We start from the raw sequence: 18,397 nt of genomic DNA, 5'->3' as shown, positions 1-18,397 counted from the left end.
TAAAGGATGATAGACCACTGCTAGTGCACAACCACCAATGAAAGAAAAGTGCTGGTGCTGCTATCAATGGATCGGATAAACCCGGTAGAACTGAACCAAACCAACTCAATTGTAATTTATAATCAAGTCCGCTCCAGAGAAAGTGCTGGTGGCAAGGAAGAAACAATTGGATGGAGAAGCCATGTTCAGAACCTTTAACTTGTTCCTAGAAAAAGGAAGGGACTAAAAAAGTAAAATGAACAATTCTTTGTGTTTCCCCAATCACAGTTCTGGTTCTGAACTGTAACTGAAACCCAGCAAGCATGAAGCTTTACTATCAAGCCAGCTGCCATTTCCTTCACAGATTAAAGCTTTCTATACAAATATCACATTGCTCCTTGCAAAAGAAAAAAACTCATAAATCAAATCAGATATAAAAATAAAGAGGAATGAAATATGTAGAGCTGCATACAAAACTTCAGAAGTAAGGCTTAGTTTGTTTGCAGTATGGTATAGATGCAACGGAGCATAATTAGTCCAAGTGTAAAATCTGGTTTACTTTTGCTTTGGATTTAATTGTCTTATTTATTTGTTAAAAATAAAATAAGAATAAATGGTTGGGACCAGAAATGATTTAATTGTCATATAGTTGGGAGGCTTAGATGATGATGATGCTTATAGAAACATGACAGTTCTGAAATAGATGATTGGTTGATTCTAGAAAATGTAGATGATCTTTTATTTAATTCCTGAAATGTAGAGCTTAGCAGACCGTCAATTAATAGTGTTGGACCTTGTTCCAGCTGCAGTTGTTAAGCCCTTAAAGTTTGCTGGACTGGGAGTTATTAAGATACTCCCAGACATAGCTTAAAAAAATAATAATAATAATGAAGAAAAAGGGCTTTCTTATAAGCCTAGTCAGTCTTATTGATGGGCTGAAACATTTTAGTAAAGAAAGGGGCCTACAGTCTAATTTAGTGAGCAACAGGCCCCAAGTTAATTGGTATTGTTTGTAATGCAATAAGCATTTAATGGGTTTGCAGTAGAGTCTATTTAATGGAACAACAGGCCCTAAAAGAATAAATTTGTATTAACTAATTCTTGTGCCGGGGAATTGCACTCAAATTCCCTGGTAACCTTAGATGCGCTCTTATCTCCTGGCAACCCCAGGATGGCACTCAAATTCCCCGGCAACACCAGGAAGGCCCTGGCAACCCCAAGCGCGCTCATATTCCCTGGCAACCCCAAGCGCGCTCATATTCCTTGGCAACCCCAGGCGTGCTCAAATTCCCCGGCAACCCTGGGAAGGCCCTGGCAACCCCAGGTGTGCTCTTATCTCCTAGTAATCCCAGGATTGCACTCAAATTCCCCAGTAACCCTAGGAGGGCCCTGGCAACCCCAGGTGCGCTCTTATCTCCTGGCAACCCCAAGATAGCACTCAAATTCCTCGATAACCCCGGGAAGGCCCTAGCAACCCCAGGTGCGCTCTTATCTCCTAGAAACCCCAGGATAGCACTCAAATTCCTCGATAACCCCGGGAAGGCCCTGGCAACCCTAGGTGCACTCAAATTCCTTGGAAACCCCAGGTGCACTCAGATTCCTCGGCAACCCCAGGAAGGCCCTGGCAACCCCAAGCACGCTCATATCCCCTGACAACCCTATGAAGGCCCTGGCAACCCCAAGTGCACTCTGATTCCCTAGCAACCCTGGGAAGGCCCTGGTAACCCCAGGCGCACTCATATTCCCTGGCAACCCCAGGTGCACTAATATTCCCTACCAACCCCAGGCGCACTCATATTCCCTAGCAACCCCAAGCGCACTCAAATTCCCCGACAACCCCGAGAAGGCCTTGGCAACCCCAGGCACACTCAGATTCCCCAAGAAGGTCATGGCAACCCTAGGCGTGCTCATATTCCCTAGCAACCCCAAGCACACTTAGATCCCTCGACAACCCTAGGCGCGCTCACATTGCCTAACAACTCTAGGCTTACATCCAAATTCCACAGCAAAACTAAGCGCATTCACACCCCCAGGCAACCCTTGGGGGCTTTGTCAATATCAAGTATGATTCCTATCTAATTCATAAATGATACCTTGTCCAACTCACAAATGCAGTAGTCTAGGGGGGGGGGGGGGGGGACAAACTCCACCCATCCCGTACACTAACAATAACATTTTACTAAAAAACGACAGTATTCTCGACCATTGATATCTCATTCCCATAGGAAGGCTCAGATAGCCCTCTTATGCGTTGACCAAAATCTTCCACAAAGGTCTGGAACTCATAATTAACCCTTCGGGCTAGTTGCCTTCCCAAACATGGTTGAGATAAACTCTAACTTATGCCAATTATTTAGTTATACTATGACCGAACCCTTACTACATCGCCCATGAAGGGCCTCGCCTTCGTAATGCACGACAACCCCCGATCCTTGTATAGGTAGCAAAACTGCATCTCCCTACAAAAAATAGCTCAACTTCCATTTTCTACAAATATGGACCCTAATACTCACCTCACAGCTCATTCATGCTCTGTCATTTTTTTCGCACTTGATAATTTTTAGCTATCGAGACGATTCCTTTCTACAAATACGCTATCTACATAACATTATTCAGGATAACTCTTTCATACCTGCTAGTCTCTCAGATATTGGAATAACATTGTTAGCTTTTTTCTCTTTTCTAAAACAATCTGCAATAAAGTTTACTATGCTTGTGCTAATGCTAGATCGTGATAAATCCCAATAGGTGCCCAACATAAATACTTGAAATACCTAATGGCTGACATTCTATCTGTGATAAAATCGCACTACTAGTTCACTTACACGATGATCAAACACATTAACTGACACGGTCACGATAGAACCCCAACTTTCATTCGTCAATCATACTAGTCGAACTACTAGCGATGATATCAACACTAAGTGTCTTCATTCAACAATTAACCTTGCTTGGGTGTATGATTGCATCGACAAGAAGTGTCTTTTATCGCCAACAAACAGACACAATTTCACTCCTTGACATCATTTAGCAATTGCGATGAGCCTCCAACCTAAGAAGGCACACATTTTTTATAATAACCCGAAAACACTTACTCGCAATAACACTTGCCTGGAATATGTGCACAAAACACTTCAATATGGACAATAATTCATAGACCTACCTCGTGCTTTCCACGTGATTCCATACATAATTTTGACTGAATAAGATGCGATGGATTTTGTTACAAAACCAAGCACCTCTTTTCCAGTCCAACAAGGATTTTCGGAAGTTATGGCGGAAACCCTATAATTCATAACTCAACGAAAGAACTCCCCTCTATGTTTCACGTCCACTGGACGCCATGTGGTAAGGTCAGTAACTTATTAACAATGCGATAAAGACACCAATAAAATTTGGGGGCAACAACATGTCTCAAACATTTCTCCCATACGAATTACTTCGGGTTCCATTCTAATTCAAAGAAAATGTAAATACAAAACAATCATATCTATTCATTATAAACACGTTTACAAAAATTATTGATTATAGGGTAGATCATTCTTTCCTCACTGACATTATACTCTCTAATGCCGGTCTCCGAGCTTCAAAACTCTTCAACTCCTTTACCTCAACTTCACATTCAGCCACTACTTTTCGCTGGCGACTGCATTCTTCCGTGAGGGCTTCTAACCTCTCAATAGCTTTTGCAAGATTAGTTTCGGCCACCTTAAGACAGAAGCAAACGTCCTTCAACGACCAACCAAAAACCAGCTCTGATCCCCTAAGGCCACAACCTTCCAAAATATATGGGCCAACGCGACAACGCATTCCTCAACTTGCCCCATGTAGAAATCAATAGCTAAAAAACATTCACAAGTCTTCAGCCATTGAGCAAAGTCAAGCCATGAAAGCGGATCGTAGGGCCGATTCATAATATCAAACATTATTGTCACAACAGTATTCAGCGCTGGCCCTACGACCACAGGGGGGAGCTCTGTAGAGGGTAGCCATTCACCCCGAATCACAACCATAACAAACTTCGACACAAACTTTGACACTAAAAATTTATCCGCAGCTCAAGACCCCTTCAAATCGGTGTAGCAATCCACAAAGCATAGAAGGCCCGAGTCTTGCAACATCCGATAGTAAATAGGGTTCTCAAGCACGAACTTGGTCCAGGCAGTATAGCTAGCAAAGACTTCGAGTTGTCCGTCCTGGGCTTTTAACACTTATAGGATACCGACCGATCCAGCCGGCCACAAAGACGCATAAATTCAGTGCCACTGATGACACCGAATAGACCACCTTTGCCCCTAGACACTGGCAATAGGGGCCAAAATCCCTTACCCCCATCAGCCACTATGGCTGCCTCCCTCTCCAATAGCAACTCTGCTTATCGAATTCCAAAGCGAAGTCCAAAAAGGGGCACTCCAATTTCTTCTATTGAGGAGCCATGTGAAAGGAATAGCGAACAAGATGGAAAACAAAAAAGGAACAAGAAAGAGCATTGAAATGCATTTGAAAACACACCCAGAGCAACACAGGAACAAATGCAAGAGAAATCAAAGTAGGGAGCCGATGCGTTGCCTCCCGTGCAGCTTTATAAGGAGTTGCATGCATCCAGAATACCAAATGACACTGGAGAAGATGAACAGATGCCAATACGCGACCCAAATAATGCTTAATGAAAAAGCAACCTAAGGAAAATTACCGATATACCCCTCCAATAGGCAGGATGGAACGACACATTAATTTGAACAACCCACCACGTCATTAGCCGCCACTCTAAAAATAGGACACCAGGGCCACACCTCCCGCATAAACCAGCATATTTATTACAAATGACGGCTAAAACAACCCCAATGATAATAGCCACATCATCCAGCACCCTCCCCCTCGACTCCCAACGGTCACTAAACAGAACATGCTATCGGGAACGGTATTGTCACCACACTTAAAGGACCGCCTAATAAGCAGGGGGGCTTGTCACCTAGGCTAGAACAAAATGCACAAGTACCTTTGAGCAATCCCTTTTCGCCAACAACCAGAGGGCTGAAGTTCACAAACTCAACATATGCTCGCCCATTTGCAGAAAGGGGATCACCTACAGTACAATTTCTATTCAATATCACAAACCCACATAAAGGACCACCTAGCACATAAAAGGGGGGGCCCATTGCCCACACAGGTAAATAATAAGTTAGTGTCTTTTGCTAATTCCCTTCCTGCCAATGGATAGGGGGGCTGAAACGCACAAACGAAGCATAGCATTGCCCATTGACAGAAAGGAAATCACCAAAAGACAAGGGGGATAAACCATGGAATGCAGGAAACCCCATCTAAGATCACAAACGCACAAAATGCACGACCATCCAAGTAACTAACTCCCAGCTCGTTAATAAGTAGGGAGGCTGACAAAGCACAAAATTAAGTTTATACCACCCACACAAAATCACAAAATAGGGTAAATCCCCAAACCCAACACACGCAAACGAATCCACCGCAAGACCTAAAAACAAGTGTGAAAGCAAAGTGCTTATCGATAAGCTCCCACTTATTGATAAGCAGGGGGCTAATGTAGGTATATAGTGCTCACTCAGTCCCTCAGAGCACAGTAAACACCACATCGATACCATACGGACGTTTGCGATCAGTCTACAACCAGCCTTCTCTCCGTGATGAACCAACAGCGCACATTGCTGGACTGCGATAAACCCACGATTCATGACACGCTCGTAATGAGCCCATCCTTAGCTCGAGCCAAAGCAAACTTAGGTTGAACCTACAATGAGGTTCATACACACTCAACCTTGCGATATATCCTCAATCGTTGCGGCACTATAGTCCGCTAAGAACCGCGTCCATATACCACCTACGCGCGTAAGATCGAGGGGACAAACATGGCAAGGCACCACGTAAGTCTAATAAGGCATCGTCCGCCAGATGACGATGTCATTAGCGCCACGTCAATTGGGTAAGGCAAACAAGAGGTAGTAACACATGTGAGTTATGAGGATCTTCGAGTGAAAGGAAAGTCTATCATCGAAAAGATTCCCATAAGGACATGTGGTGAAACCCCAGTAGTGCCCTTAATGATTAATAGCAAATCCAATATTCCCATTCCTAATAGGAAACGAGCACCTTTAGCGCCTTCCTTTTTAGGTTCTCGGGATCTTCCCCATAAATAGAGATCCTCCTCATAATGAAACTCATTCAGTGATCAAGCACCCTTATCATTGATTCCCAAGCTCTATCATCTCGACGAGACGCCCTAGCTTAAGAACCGATCCCCTTGACCCACGGTCTTTCTTTGTCTTTCAAAGAGACCGCTTCCCCAACCTTGCCTTTACCCCACCTACAAGGGGCATACGAGTTATCCAACTCTGAAGGCCAAATTAGATATCCTTGTGTGAATGGAAAATTCCTTAAGCATCTTTATGCTTAATTTTCTACCACCATGTCTGTGCGTGGCTAAACTGCCTGGACAAACCACCATGTTTGTACATGGCTAAACAGATTGGACAAACCACCATGTCTGCACGTGGCAAAACTGCTTGGATGAACCACCATGTTTGCATGTGGTTAAACTGCTTGGACAAACCACCATGTTCGCATGTGGCTAAACTGCTTGGACAAACCACCAATGATATCAATACGTGGTAAAATTGCTAAAATGCCCCCCTAATCATTCTCACTTGGTTAAACTGTTGGATCGGCACACGAACTACATTGGCTAGATACCAAATGGGTGCGTAGGCAGCCTAATATTTAGGTCCAGCCACATCCTCATTAAACATACTTTTTTCTCTTTAATTCGTTACAGGTTCTATATGATGATCTACACTTTGAGATTACTAGAACCATTGATCAGTTCTATATAATGATCTACGCATTTAATCATCCATATTATTAATCTTTCATCTTTATTTCAATAGATTTTTTTTCTTAGTTAAAGAAAATAAAAATCCTTGGTTTTGTGAGTCTTAATGATGATCTTCATTTGGAGATCATCAAAACCTTTAACTTTGATCATCTTCAAATCTTTGTTAATCACAATTTGATTCTTGATGGGTTCATGTGATAATCTACACTTGGAGATCATCGAAACTTGTACTTGATTTTAATCATTTGTTTCAAAAATGTTTTAAATCTTTTTAACCCTTGATAGGTTTTGTCTATATTATCAAAACATTCAATCTTTGATTGATTTTTATCTTTACCGGTTCTATATAATGATCTACAATTAGAGATCATCGGAACCTTTAAGTGATTTTAATCATTTGTTACAATAATTCTTAAAGTCTTGATAGGTTCTATATGATGATCTGCACTTAGAGATCATAGGTAGTATCATCCACTACAGGTTACTTCTTGCTTCTGGTGATGTAACCCAATTTCCCTCTACTACATACAAGTATTTTTGTAGACGAAGACCATGCAAAATAATTAGTTCAATACAATTCTACAGTGGTCATTGCCCCTAATAAAGTCTCCACAAACCCTCCATGTCCAAACCCGAAATCTATGGTATATTTGATTTCTCCTTCAATTTGCTCCATTAAGTAAACGAATGCAAACGAAAATTAAATTAGGGTTTTACTAAACTAGAATTTCTAACCCAAGCAAAAAAACAACTCTTCACCCCCCCCCCCAAAAAAAAAAAAAAAACTAGGGTTTCACAAGACCCAATAGGATGGGAGAAGAAGAGAAAGTGCAACCGTTCCAATAGAGTTTCCAAAACACTGTCCAACATAAATCGGCCTTAAAGGAAATCAAAAAGCTTCCCTTTGATCTCCAAGTGCCAACTTTAAACTATATCTAGAACCCGTATCAAAGTTTCTCCAAGTTAACAGAAAGAATTATCAATAGACCCCTTTAGACAAAAAAAAAATATCTATATAGTGTTTATAAAACAAGTGTTTTTAACTAAAAATATCTATATAGTGTCTATGAAATTTACCCCTTTAGACAGAAATTAACAAAAAGAATTTACTCATTTGGACATAAATTTACCCCATTAATTAGACATATATTATTAACTATATGTAATCAGTTTGGGACAAAAAGAAGTACTCCTGAGCTAATTATTAATCGGGACCCAAGCCATAGAATGAGAACTGGCATAACTGGTTTGGTTGGTTTAGTTCTGTTGGATACTTAGCTATACCCGACCAGTTGATAGCTCTAATGGTTTCGAAGAACCTACTTGAGTTTTGAAAAAGCTGCAATTGTAGGTTGTATTGATTATTTGAAAGGCCTGGAAGAGAATATTGTTCTTGTGAAATGAGGATTGTATCTGTTGGTACATATTTAAAGGATTGGTTCACCATGCAAGGCAATACAGTAAACTTTCCTTTGCAAATCAAGAGGAAGAATTCGTTTAAGAGGGTAAATTATGTATATTCCATTTATACCACAAATATTTATTTAATGCTTGCATTCCAAAGAATTTATGGAAAACATCAGAATAATCACGCTTTATGTATGGGATATTGTAATTTGTAAGAGCAGATTCATCCTTCTAACTATTGCATCTGGTTCAGCCATTTAATTTTGTAATCTATTACTATATAAAAGAAAACAGATGACCACTTTCATGAGAGGCTTCGATACATACGAAAAAGAAAAGAAATGCATAAAGTGGGTTTCTTCTTTTTCTATCTGATATGAATACATGTGCAATAAGCATGTCTTTCCCACTTGTAGTAATGAAGATAAACATAAGTAGAAAGGAAGTAATGGCTTGGGGGGCAATTGTCAGTCTCTAGGTAGTAGAATTGTCACATTGCCTGGTGTAATGTTAAAATCTCAGGCTGATTAGTGTGATGTGATTTTGAATCTTAGAATGGTCACTTTGTGGAGAAAATGCCAAAGGTAGGTTTGAATCTTAGAATGTGCTAACCGTGGATTGTTAGTACCAACATTGAGTAATGGCCCTTTCTAAAAAAAAAAGAAAAAGGTCTTCAGGACTACTACTCAAACTTCATAAGTAGAATTCTGGACTACTCAAGTGTAACGGTAAAATCTCAGGCTGATTAGTGTGAGATGTGATTTTGAATCTTAGAATGGTCACTTTGTGGAAAAAATGCCAAAGGTAGGTTTGAATCTTAGAATGTGCTAACCGTGGACTGTTAGTACCAACATTGAGTAATGGCCCTTTTTATAAGGAATGAGGGATCTTCTGGACTACTCAAACTTCAACTTGACTCAAAAAAAAAAAGACTTGAATTAACATTAGAATTATGTTTTTCTTTTTAATAAGTTTTACTTTATTTTACTCAGTGAGATTGGTTTTTTAGTTTCATCTGGTTTGATCGGTTATTGGTGCATCCGGTTTAAGGGAATGCTGAATGTGCTATGCTTCTGTGCTTTGTCAGCACTCTTATAACATATCCTGCTTTTTATTTTAATAGATTTGCATTTTTGTTACAAAAAAAAATATATATATTGGGGTTTTTAGACTGCACTCCACCTCAGAAATCCTAGCTCCACCATACAGTTGGAGGTAGGTGTCAGGTCGGAATCGATGCCATTTCACGGACTGGTATGAGTGTTATAGGTGGAGATGTTTATAATTTTGAATTGTTGTAGGTAGGCCTGCAGTTCAAATCAGATTTCTAAGGTAGAGTACTGTCTAAAAATCAATATTTTACCACTCCCATGATGTTGAGAGTCATATCTAGAAGTGGTGCTTTCTTTTGAATATCCTCCTTGCCTCCCTTCACCACCACAGTCACATCCTTCTTGTTTTTAGTCTTCTAGTTTTCCATTACACTGGTTGAGACGCTTGAGCTATCTTCTAAAGGCCTTGCCTCTTTCTTGTAGCGTTGTCAGCACACAGGTATGTACCTGCATTTAGAGTAGTTTGTCATTCACTCTGTTATGACATGGAACATTTGCTCCAACAATACGAATAAAAAGAAAAAGTTTGTAAATTCTAAATTGGTCATCATTTTTTAAGGGAAATTGAACCTCATAATAATTATATACATTTTTGATGTGTCATGGTGTAACCCGTTTTACCCGGACTATTTAACTATTGGCCATCAACCCAGGGCAAAAATGGTTCAGCCTTTGGTTGGTTTCTAAAACACATTATTTATTAGTAAATGCATAAATAACAATAAATGCACAAATTAGTATAATTAATGTTAATTTCTGATATTCATATTAAATAAGAACAATTAAATTTATAATTAAATTTAAAGGTAACTAAATTGATCAAACCCACAATTATTGTTCATAAATAATTTATCAATTAATTAATTATCAATAAATCCCATATTAATCAGTTTCTAGAATTCTGTAACCAAACACTCTAATGTTAATCATTCTTGCCTAGAATGAGTAAGAATTAAGAGAATGAGGCCAAGAGCAGTGAACCAAACATGGCCTTGGTTGACACCTCCCATGCTTACGACTCCTTCAGGCCCACAATATCAATCTTTATTATCAACATCAGATCATTGCCTGAGTTCCCATTGAAGTCATGGTTAGTCATTTTTATAATATATACTACTACAAATGGGTAGAGTTTTGATGGTAAAAGAGACGTTTAGTTTGAAATTCAAATTTAAGAATTCAGATTTTAGATGAGAAAGATGTGAGTTTTGTAATAGATGGGCGAATAAGAAGGTCAATACGGGTTTTATTTTACCCAAATAAGCCATGCATTAAGGGTCACTTGAATACCCAACCCGGAATTTTTCATCTTCTTGACCCGATTGTGATCCACAATAGAGCATCATGTCATGGTCAATGAAAGACCCCTGTTGCTCTCTTAAATCTTCCCTTAAATGCTAGAAACTTAACAAAAGTTGTTTTCCAACTAAAAAAACCAAAAAACTATGAAAAAACAAAGGGAAAAATTTTGTGAATACAAAATAGAAATACAACATCCAAAATGGCAAAAACTTTTAGTTAACATAATGTTTAGATTGATGAGACAAAAGGAATTTATTTGTTAAACTTGACTGAAAATGAAAACTTCCTTGATTACAAGTTTTGATCCTTTCGAAGATCCTTGAAGGTTTGAGAAATCAACCAAGTCAATGTTGGCTTGCGAAATTTAGAAAACGTCGTCCCAACTGGATCTATTCGCTATCATAGAATGGGAATGAAACCTTATCGGATTGAATTGGAACGAACATATCAGAAATGAGATACTGGATAGAATGAGAAGAGAGAGAGTTTTGCATAATGAGGAAAAAGAAATCGAGATTCGATGGGAGAGGAAAGGATTAAAGGCCATGAGCATCAAAGTTGTCTACACTGTGCACCACAGAACACTAATGTCGGAATGCTATTTGAAACCCTAAAAAATGCAGAAAACGATAAGGAAAGTGAATGCTCGGATTTACTACAATGAAGAAGCAAAACAAAAAGCAAAAGTTGGATTTGAGACGTTGAATATACCTGGTTCGAGATAAATAACACGAATGCTCGGATTCAGTAGTTCGGCGATTGTTTTTCATCGTTCGAGAGAAAGAAGATGAATGGGTGGATTTAAAAGAGGGGTATATTGTGTCTTTTAAAAAGTATTTAGGGGTATTTTTATCTTTGTATAAGTGCATTAAGTGTCGGGCTGCGATCTTAATATTTCATATCTAAAAAACCATTTCAGATCATTATTTCAAACACAATCCAAACACGTCCGATGTCTGAAAAGCAAGTTCTCTAGACATTAGACGTCTGAAAAGTGTTATCAATCGCCACCTTGGTTATCACCAAAACATAACATATAGACCCCATGGTTGCTCTTGTAGTGGCAAGGTCCTAGAAAGCATAATAATAAATATATTAATAATCTATTGAGGCCTAGATTTTAAAAATTTGATGTTTCTTCAATGGTCTTGACAAATTCTTTCTAAATCTACTTCAAAAAAGCAGCAAGGTTTGGGTAGCACATTTATTAGTAATTGACATTCACATAAAAATAGTAAACTTAATAACATGTTTCATGAATTTTGCGGGGAAAGGGGTTTCTCATGTTGGTCAACGTTAGTTGTAATTAAATTCTTTGTGTAGATGTTAGCATTTAACGATTCCTGTACAATCGTTAAATTTAAAATGTATTTGTTAGTTCCATTTTGAAGTGCACATTTACTATGAATTTTAAGTATTAACCTGACCCAATTGTGCATTTGCACTTACAAACTTTTTATGTAAATCCCTTGGAGCTAATGACGCCCAAAAGAATGTAAGTAATGTTAGAAATTTATTATTTAATCAATTTAAATATTAAATAAGTATTAAAATACAAGAAAAAATAATTAATTAATTACTTGTAACCAACTTGTATGCATGCTCATTTGATGAAAATTGGCATTTAATAATTTTATTTGGTACATATAAAGCCAAGTGATTCAGATTGAGCATGTGTGATACATTAGGATTAAAAGCCACTCTAGTTGTAACATCATATGAACCATATTTACAACATCACAAAAATACAAAAAAGTTACTATCAAATTATTTAAAATAAAGAAAAATTATCCTTAAATATGTATTTTTATTCTTTTATCTTTTCTAACAACCCCTTTTTCCTTGGCACCTTCATGTGATTCCTCACAGGCAATACAATAAACCAAGTAAATAATATGAATGAGATTAAAATTCAATTAAAAAGTATATAAATAATAAAAGAAGTATTACACTACATCATGTTTAATGTTTCTCATGTTTCTCTTCTCTTTTCCGTTAACCACTTTTTCCTTAGAACTTTGATGTGATTCCTAACAAGGAATAAAACAAACCAAGTAAATAATATGAATTAGCATAAAATTCCAATAATAATATATATAAAAATATCATACAACGTCATGCTGATGAGATTGTCCTTTTTTTCTTTCATTTTTCCAAACAAATTTTTTTCTTATCTATTTCCATTTCATTTACACTAGAAGATTCAAGCAACAGCATACCCACTATCTTTGATGGGTTGGATGTAACATTATGTTCACGAGGTCTATTGGAATATTTCACTTTGTGTAGAAAAGTTGTTCCAACATCGAATTTATTTACAATATCACAATCAAGGGCCATTGAATATTCCTTTTCAAATTCCTTCAATATTGTGGGAGTGTATATACATGAAGTTCACTTCAATATCTTTATTGGAATAGACACATTGGGTGTACTTTGGTTCATCTTTACCTCAATTTCCATTTCTTTTCAATGGCGAACTGCTAAAGCTCTCTCGAAATGTTTAAAAAAATTCAGCTAAATTAAGAGATGGTTTTAAATACCCTATCAATCTACTCATGCTTTCATTCCTTTGTGTGCTTTTCATATCTGCACAAAATTCATTTTGCCCACATACTAAAGCCCATTTCTCCTTTACTTGAAATAACCCTTGAAGCTCATCTCATGCCATGCACTAAGATAAGAAACTCATCTTCATCTTCATGGTCATATATGCAACTACTGAAATCTCTATCAAATGATGGAGAAGCAACAAATATATTACTCAAATGTGTGGCTACATTTTGATATATGTGACATATACACAAACAATGACATGTTTTTAGAAAGACTTGCTTTATTTCATTTGCATTGCTGGATCTTGGTCTGTAAAAATTGTTTTCAGTTGTTTTCCAGACATTGCCCTTAGAAAAGATTGGAACACCCACTTAAAATATTTACTATGATCATACATCAATGCGGCTCCAAAAAACAAGGTTTTCTTATGATGGTTAATTCCCACAAAAGGAGCAGATGGTTGTTTATCTTCATTTGTTCGAAAAGTGGTATCAAAACAAACGACATCTCCAAAACAACAATAATCAACCAACATCTTTGCATCAACCCAAAAGATATTTGTAATTTGGTAATCTTCATCAAGCTGCATAGAGTTAAAAGAATGATATATTCTCTTCATGCAATGTCCTTCGTTTGAGCATGCACCCCCATCTTCCATGTCCTTCGTTTGAGCATACAAATAGTTGTTATAATCAACATTAGTGAAACCAAGATTTTAAATTCCACAAGCTTGTTTACCTTCTAATGTTGCCTTTGGACACATACCAAAACCACTAGCAAGATTGGCGTGAGCAACTTGAACTACTGTTATTTTCCTCTGTGACCTGAGCATGTATGATTTTTTTGGAATAACAAGTTGATGATTATGACCTCCTTCAAATTCAATCAAATAATATTTTCCATTTTCTTGCATCACAAGATTAAACATTGCTTTATAACCTGTTCTTGTTATGTCATGGTGAAATTTTCTATCAATTCATCTGTTATCATTACTACGAAAGCCTTCATGGGAACAACAAAATGTTTTAGTCTTCCAAATACTAGATTTTAGCTTGTAGCCTTGTGATATACACACACTAAAACCTTCATTTCTAACAAACCCATTATTAAAATGGTAAACATCTTCCAAATTTTCAAATATCATGCCAACATTTGGGACCATAAATTTTTTGTCTACATTTGTCTCATTGCTTGGTTGTGAGAAATTTGCATTTTAGGGGCTAGTACAGATTCCTTTCATATCAAAATCAAGCCTACGTGCAGCACTACATACAACTTCCAAACCCTCATCAAATTGATTATTCTCTATAATGTTTTTAAAATCAGACTAGATAGGGAACCGTTCTAGGGTCCGGTTCTCAAGTCAAATGGTTTGACCATTTGGTCTGAATGGATGGCCCGCTTTGACAAAACATATAAAACCAAAAAAAATGGCAAAAACAATTCTCGGGTCAAATGGCTCGACGGTTCGTCTGCCTGGGTCAACGGTTTGCTGACTAAATCAACAGTTTTTGGCCAAATAGCGGTTTTAGGGTAAACAGAACCGGCCAGGCTACAGGTTCCTAGTTTTTTCATTCCGACTGTATGCTCCAATTCAGTTTTGAAAACATTGATTCTTTATACCTTCATAAAGTTGAGTGTTCTTCTCATTACACTCTTCATTATTTATCCACTAGGAAATTGTTCCATATTCTAGAAAAAAAAAAACACAAATCAACTAGTATACCAATATATTCCAATCCTTTTTTTTTTAATTGTAACATGTGGTTATATTACTCCGTTTCTATTATTATTTTCTATGAAAACCAAGCATAACCTAATGCAAAGAAAGTACTAAAAAGCAAGGAAGAACCTTTTTCATAAGAAAAAGATTTTCTTAGGAGGTTAGGCTTCATTTATATGGTATGAATTCTCATAATTTAAGCATGTGGAGGCTCGGCAAATATAAGCCATTAATTAATTTTTAGGTACAAGTTAAAGACTAAAAAAGAATTATTTACAAAGATGAAAGAAAATTATATATTAGATAATGGTTATGGAAATGAGTGAAGCAATTCTACATAATCCTTTAGCTTCATGGTAGTGGTTGATAATAAATTGGACCTCCGATTTAAAACAGCGAATTATGAAATGGTGGGGCAAAATATGAGCCTTTTATTTTACAGTAAATCAGCTTCCTTATTTCCAATAAAACATACGGTAAAACCAAATAGACTAAAAAAACTTAAAAGAAGTTATCTTCACTTTTAGAATGAGACAACGCAGAACAAGACAATAGGAAAAACGATCATCCCCAGGCATGTTCTTCTGGCGGTGAGGAACAATGAAGAACTGGGAAAGCTTCTTGCCGGTGTGACAATTGCACATGGTCTTCTCCCCATCATCAAGAGAAAACCACTTTGACGATTACTGCCGGAGAAAGCAACTATGAGAATAAGAACTGAGAGAAAATCACTGAGGATTATTGCTTGTGAAGCTCTAACGACTATTGCTAATGGCTGGTGGTATTTAGAAAATATTGACAATTGTGCTGGAGAAAACCACTCTAGTTATCATTGTCGGAGAAAACAACTCTAAGAAAAGAAGAAACAAAACAACTCTGAGAAAGAAAAAACAAAAAGAAGAAATAGGTAATTCCAAACGCTTTACTCTTTCTTAGAATCTGGAAAATTCTTAGAATTCATTCTTTTCAGGATGAATTCTAATAATGAAAATGGGAGAATTGAAGCGCAAATGGGCCTTATTTACTAAAAAAACAAGCTTACTATTGACATTCCACAACATTGAACAATTTACTTAGTTAAAAACACTCTCCTAAACAATATATTTGTTAGTGGGAAGAGTCTTTCAAGATTAAACACTATCCAAAACAATATATATATTGCATTAAAATAAAACATATAATGACCCCCCGTCACTACTAGACCTGTTCATGGGCCGAGCCGGGCTTTTGCTCTTCATCAACAGAAATTTTTCAGGCCCGAGCCCGAGCCCGGCCTGACCAACGGGCCTATAACTTGGGCCCGAGCCCAGCCCTCTTAAAAAGCCCGAAGCCCAACCTAACAACTTGTACAAACTACAGAGTAACAGAGGCTGAAATGCATGACTTGTACAAAGTTGAGAAGTGCAAGACTCATCACCGGAGAGAGGGACAATTGAGTTCACTAGTGGCATGGCTGGCGCTGGTGCCTGAGTTTGCCGGTTCCTGAGAATGTGCGACAGTGCAAGTGAGAACGAGAACTGTGAAAGAGATGAGAGAGAGAGAAAGAGGACTAGTGGCATGCGCGCATGCGAGAGAGAAGGAGAGAGAGAGAGAGAGAGGACTCACCGCTGAAGAGAGAGAGACGACTGGTGCCTAAGCTCGCCTCTGAGACTAAGAATGGTGACTACCTGCCTGGGTTTGTGCCGGCTCTTGAGAGTGAGAGTGAGGAGAGAAGATAGAAGATGAAAAGAGAGAATGGTAAAAGGTTAGTCATCTAGGAATTTAGGGTTTAGAAGAAATTACAAAATGTCAAGTTGGGCCTCGCTTTTAGGCCCGAGGTCAAGCCCGTAGGCTAAAATCCATGTGCAAGCCCGTCCGGGGGGTCAAGCTGGCCGGTCGGGCTACCTGGCCCATGAATAGGTCTAGTCACTACTAACCCCGTTAGTCTATTAGAAATGTGGGCTTACGTGTCATGTGGAGAGCATTCTCCAACAGCATAGAGGACTGCTAGGATCTTCTGTAGGCAAATGTTGTAAGCTAAAGCCATGTTTAGGAGGACTGTTGGGATCCCCATTCCTCAAGGGGTCAGGGATGGGATTAGGACTTCTAGCCCTACTGGGGTTTGGGGCAGGGCATTTAAGTTTAGGGTTGGGAATGGGGTAGGAAAAACCCGACCCTGCCTTTTTACCATTTCAGATTTTTTTTTGTCTTTCACCTATTTTTATTCAAATAGGGGTTTGGGCGGGGCATTTAAAGTAGGTTGTGTTGTGCTAGCACAACATGATTTTGCAAGCTACCCATGCTATAGCGGGTTGTGTTGTGCCGACATGTGGGCTTGGGTGGGCCGTGCTTGCCTAACTTGAAACCCTTCATAGGTCAGGCCCATGCTAGGTCGGGTCTTGTTGTGGGTTAGGCTGTGAGAGACACATTTAAAAAAATGATGAAAATTTTAAAATAAATCAACAAAATTGAAAAAAAAAAGAATTAATTTTATTCTATATGAATTTTGATGTATACAATTATTTATATATGAAATAATAAAATTAAATTAGAAGAATACAATACAATTGGAATTAAATAGTTTAATAAAGTTGAAAATAAAAATTAATAAGAATTGCCCTGTTGCTACAGTAACGTCCCAGGCCTAGCATGGCCCATATCATGTCGAGCTATGCTGGCCCACGGGATGAGTATTTGAACTTCAGGCTGCATTTGGATGTGATGTAAATCAAGAACATATGTAAATTTTATATCGGTTTCGTTTTGTATGTATTTGGAAAGAGGGTGTAATTATTATCGACGTAAAACTACACTCTGGTTCAGTTTTGTATGCGTTTGGATGGAGTGTAGTTTTACGTCGATAATATATGTAAAACCTCATCAGCTCTAGAGTTTTACATCGATAATCAATGTAAAAACTATATCAATTTTATTGATGTAAAACTTTACATTGTTCCACCCATCACTATTTTCAAAAAAACAACGGTCACTTTCTGGTTCAGTGTAAAACGTCATCAATGTATTTTTACACTGATGATGTTTTACACTGAATCCAAACGCAGTCTCAATGACAACACCTACACCCCCCCCCCCCAAAAAAAAAAATGGAACTTCAAAGAAAACCATACTGGTTATAGTGCAACTAGGGATGTAATTTTGATCGGGTTTGGTAGAGAATTTATCATATTTCAAATATATTCGATAGAATTCGACTATAACAGCGAAAAATATAATATTGAAAAAAATCATAACCAATCAACCGGTATCATAAAACTGGTAAGGAATTAGATGGTATTCATAAAAATTAAAAAGAGTTTTTGATTTATCAAAGATTTTCCAGTTTCATCTTTTCCATCATCATATTTTTACCCGGGCCATAAACCATAATAGTTGAAATAATTAAATCAGGCAACCCCGACCCAACTTGCACCCCTAGACTTTGGCAATGGCTCTGCCAACTTGGTGTTGATTACT

General features: G+C 37.8%; 1 protein-coding gene and 1 pseudogene across 2 annotated transcripts in view; one reads left to right on the top strand and one right to left on the bottom strand.

Moving 5' to 3' along the window:
* The window catches only part of LOC148803612 (uncharacterized), a 95,830-nt gene that overhangs the window by 27,787 nt on the left and 49,646 nt on the right, over nt 1-18,397 (top strand). The window lies entirely within an intron of this gene.
* Nucleotides 1,206-16,970, bottom strand: LOC148803613 (protein FAR1-RELATED SEQUENCE 5-like; annotated as a pseudogene).

Source organism: Nelumbo nucifera, chromosome 1, assembly GCF_055504915.1.
Source record: "Nelumbo nucifera cultivar China Antique chromosome 1, China Antique-T2T, whole genome shotgun sequence".
Classification (NCBI taxonomy): Eukaryota; Viridiplantae; Streptophyta; class Magnoliopsida; order Proteales; family Nelumbonaceae; genus Nelumbo; species Nelumbo nucifera.
Note: the sequence above shows the minus strand (reverse complement) of the source record. Positions and strands in the feature narration are given on the sequence as shown.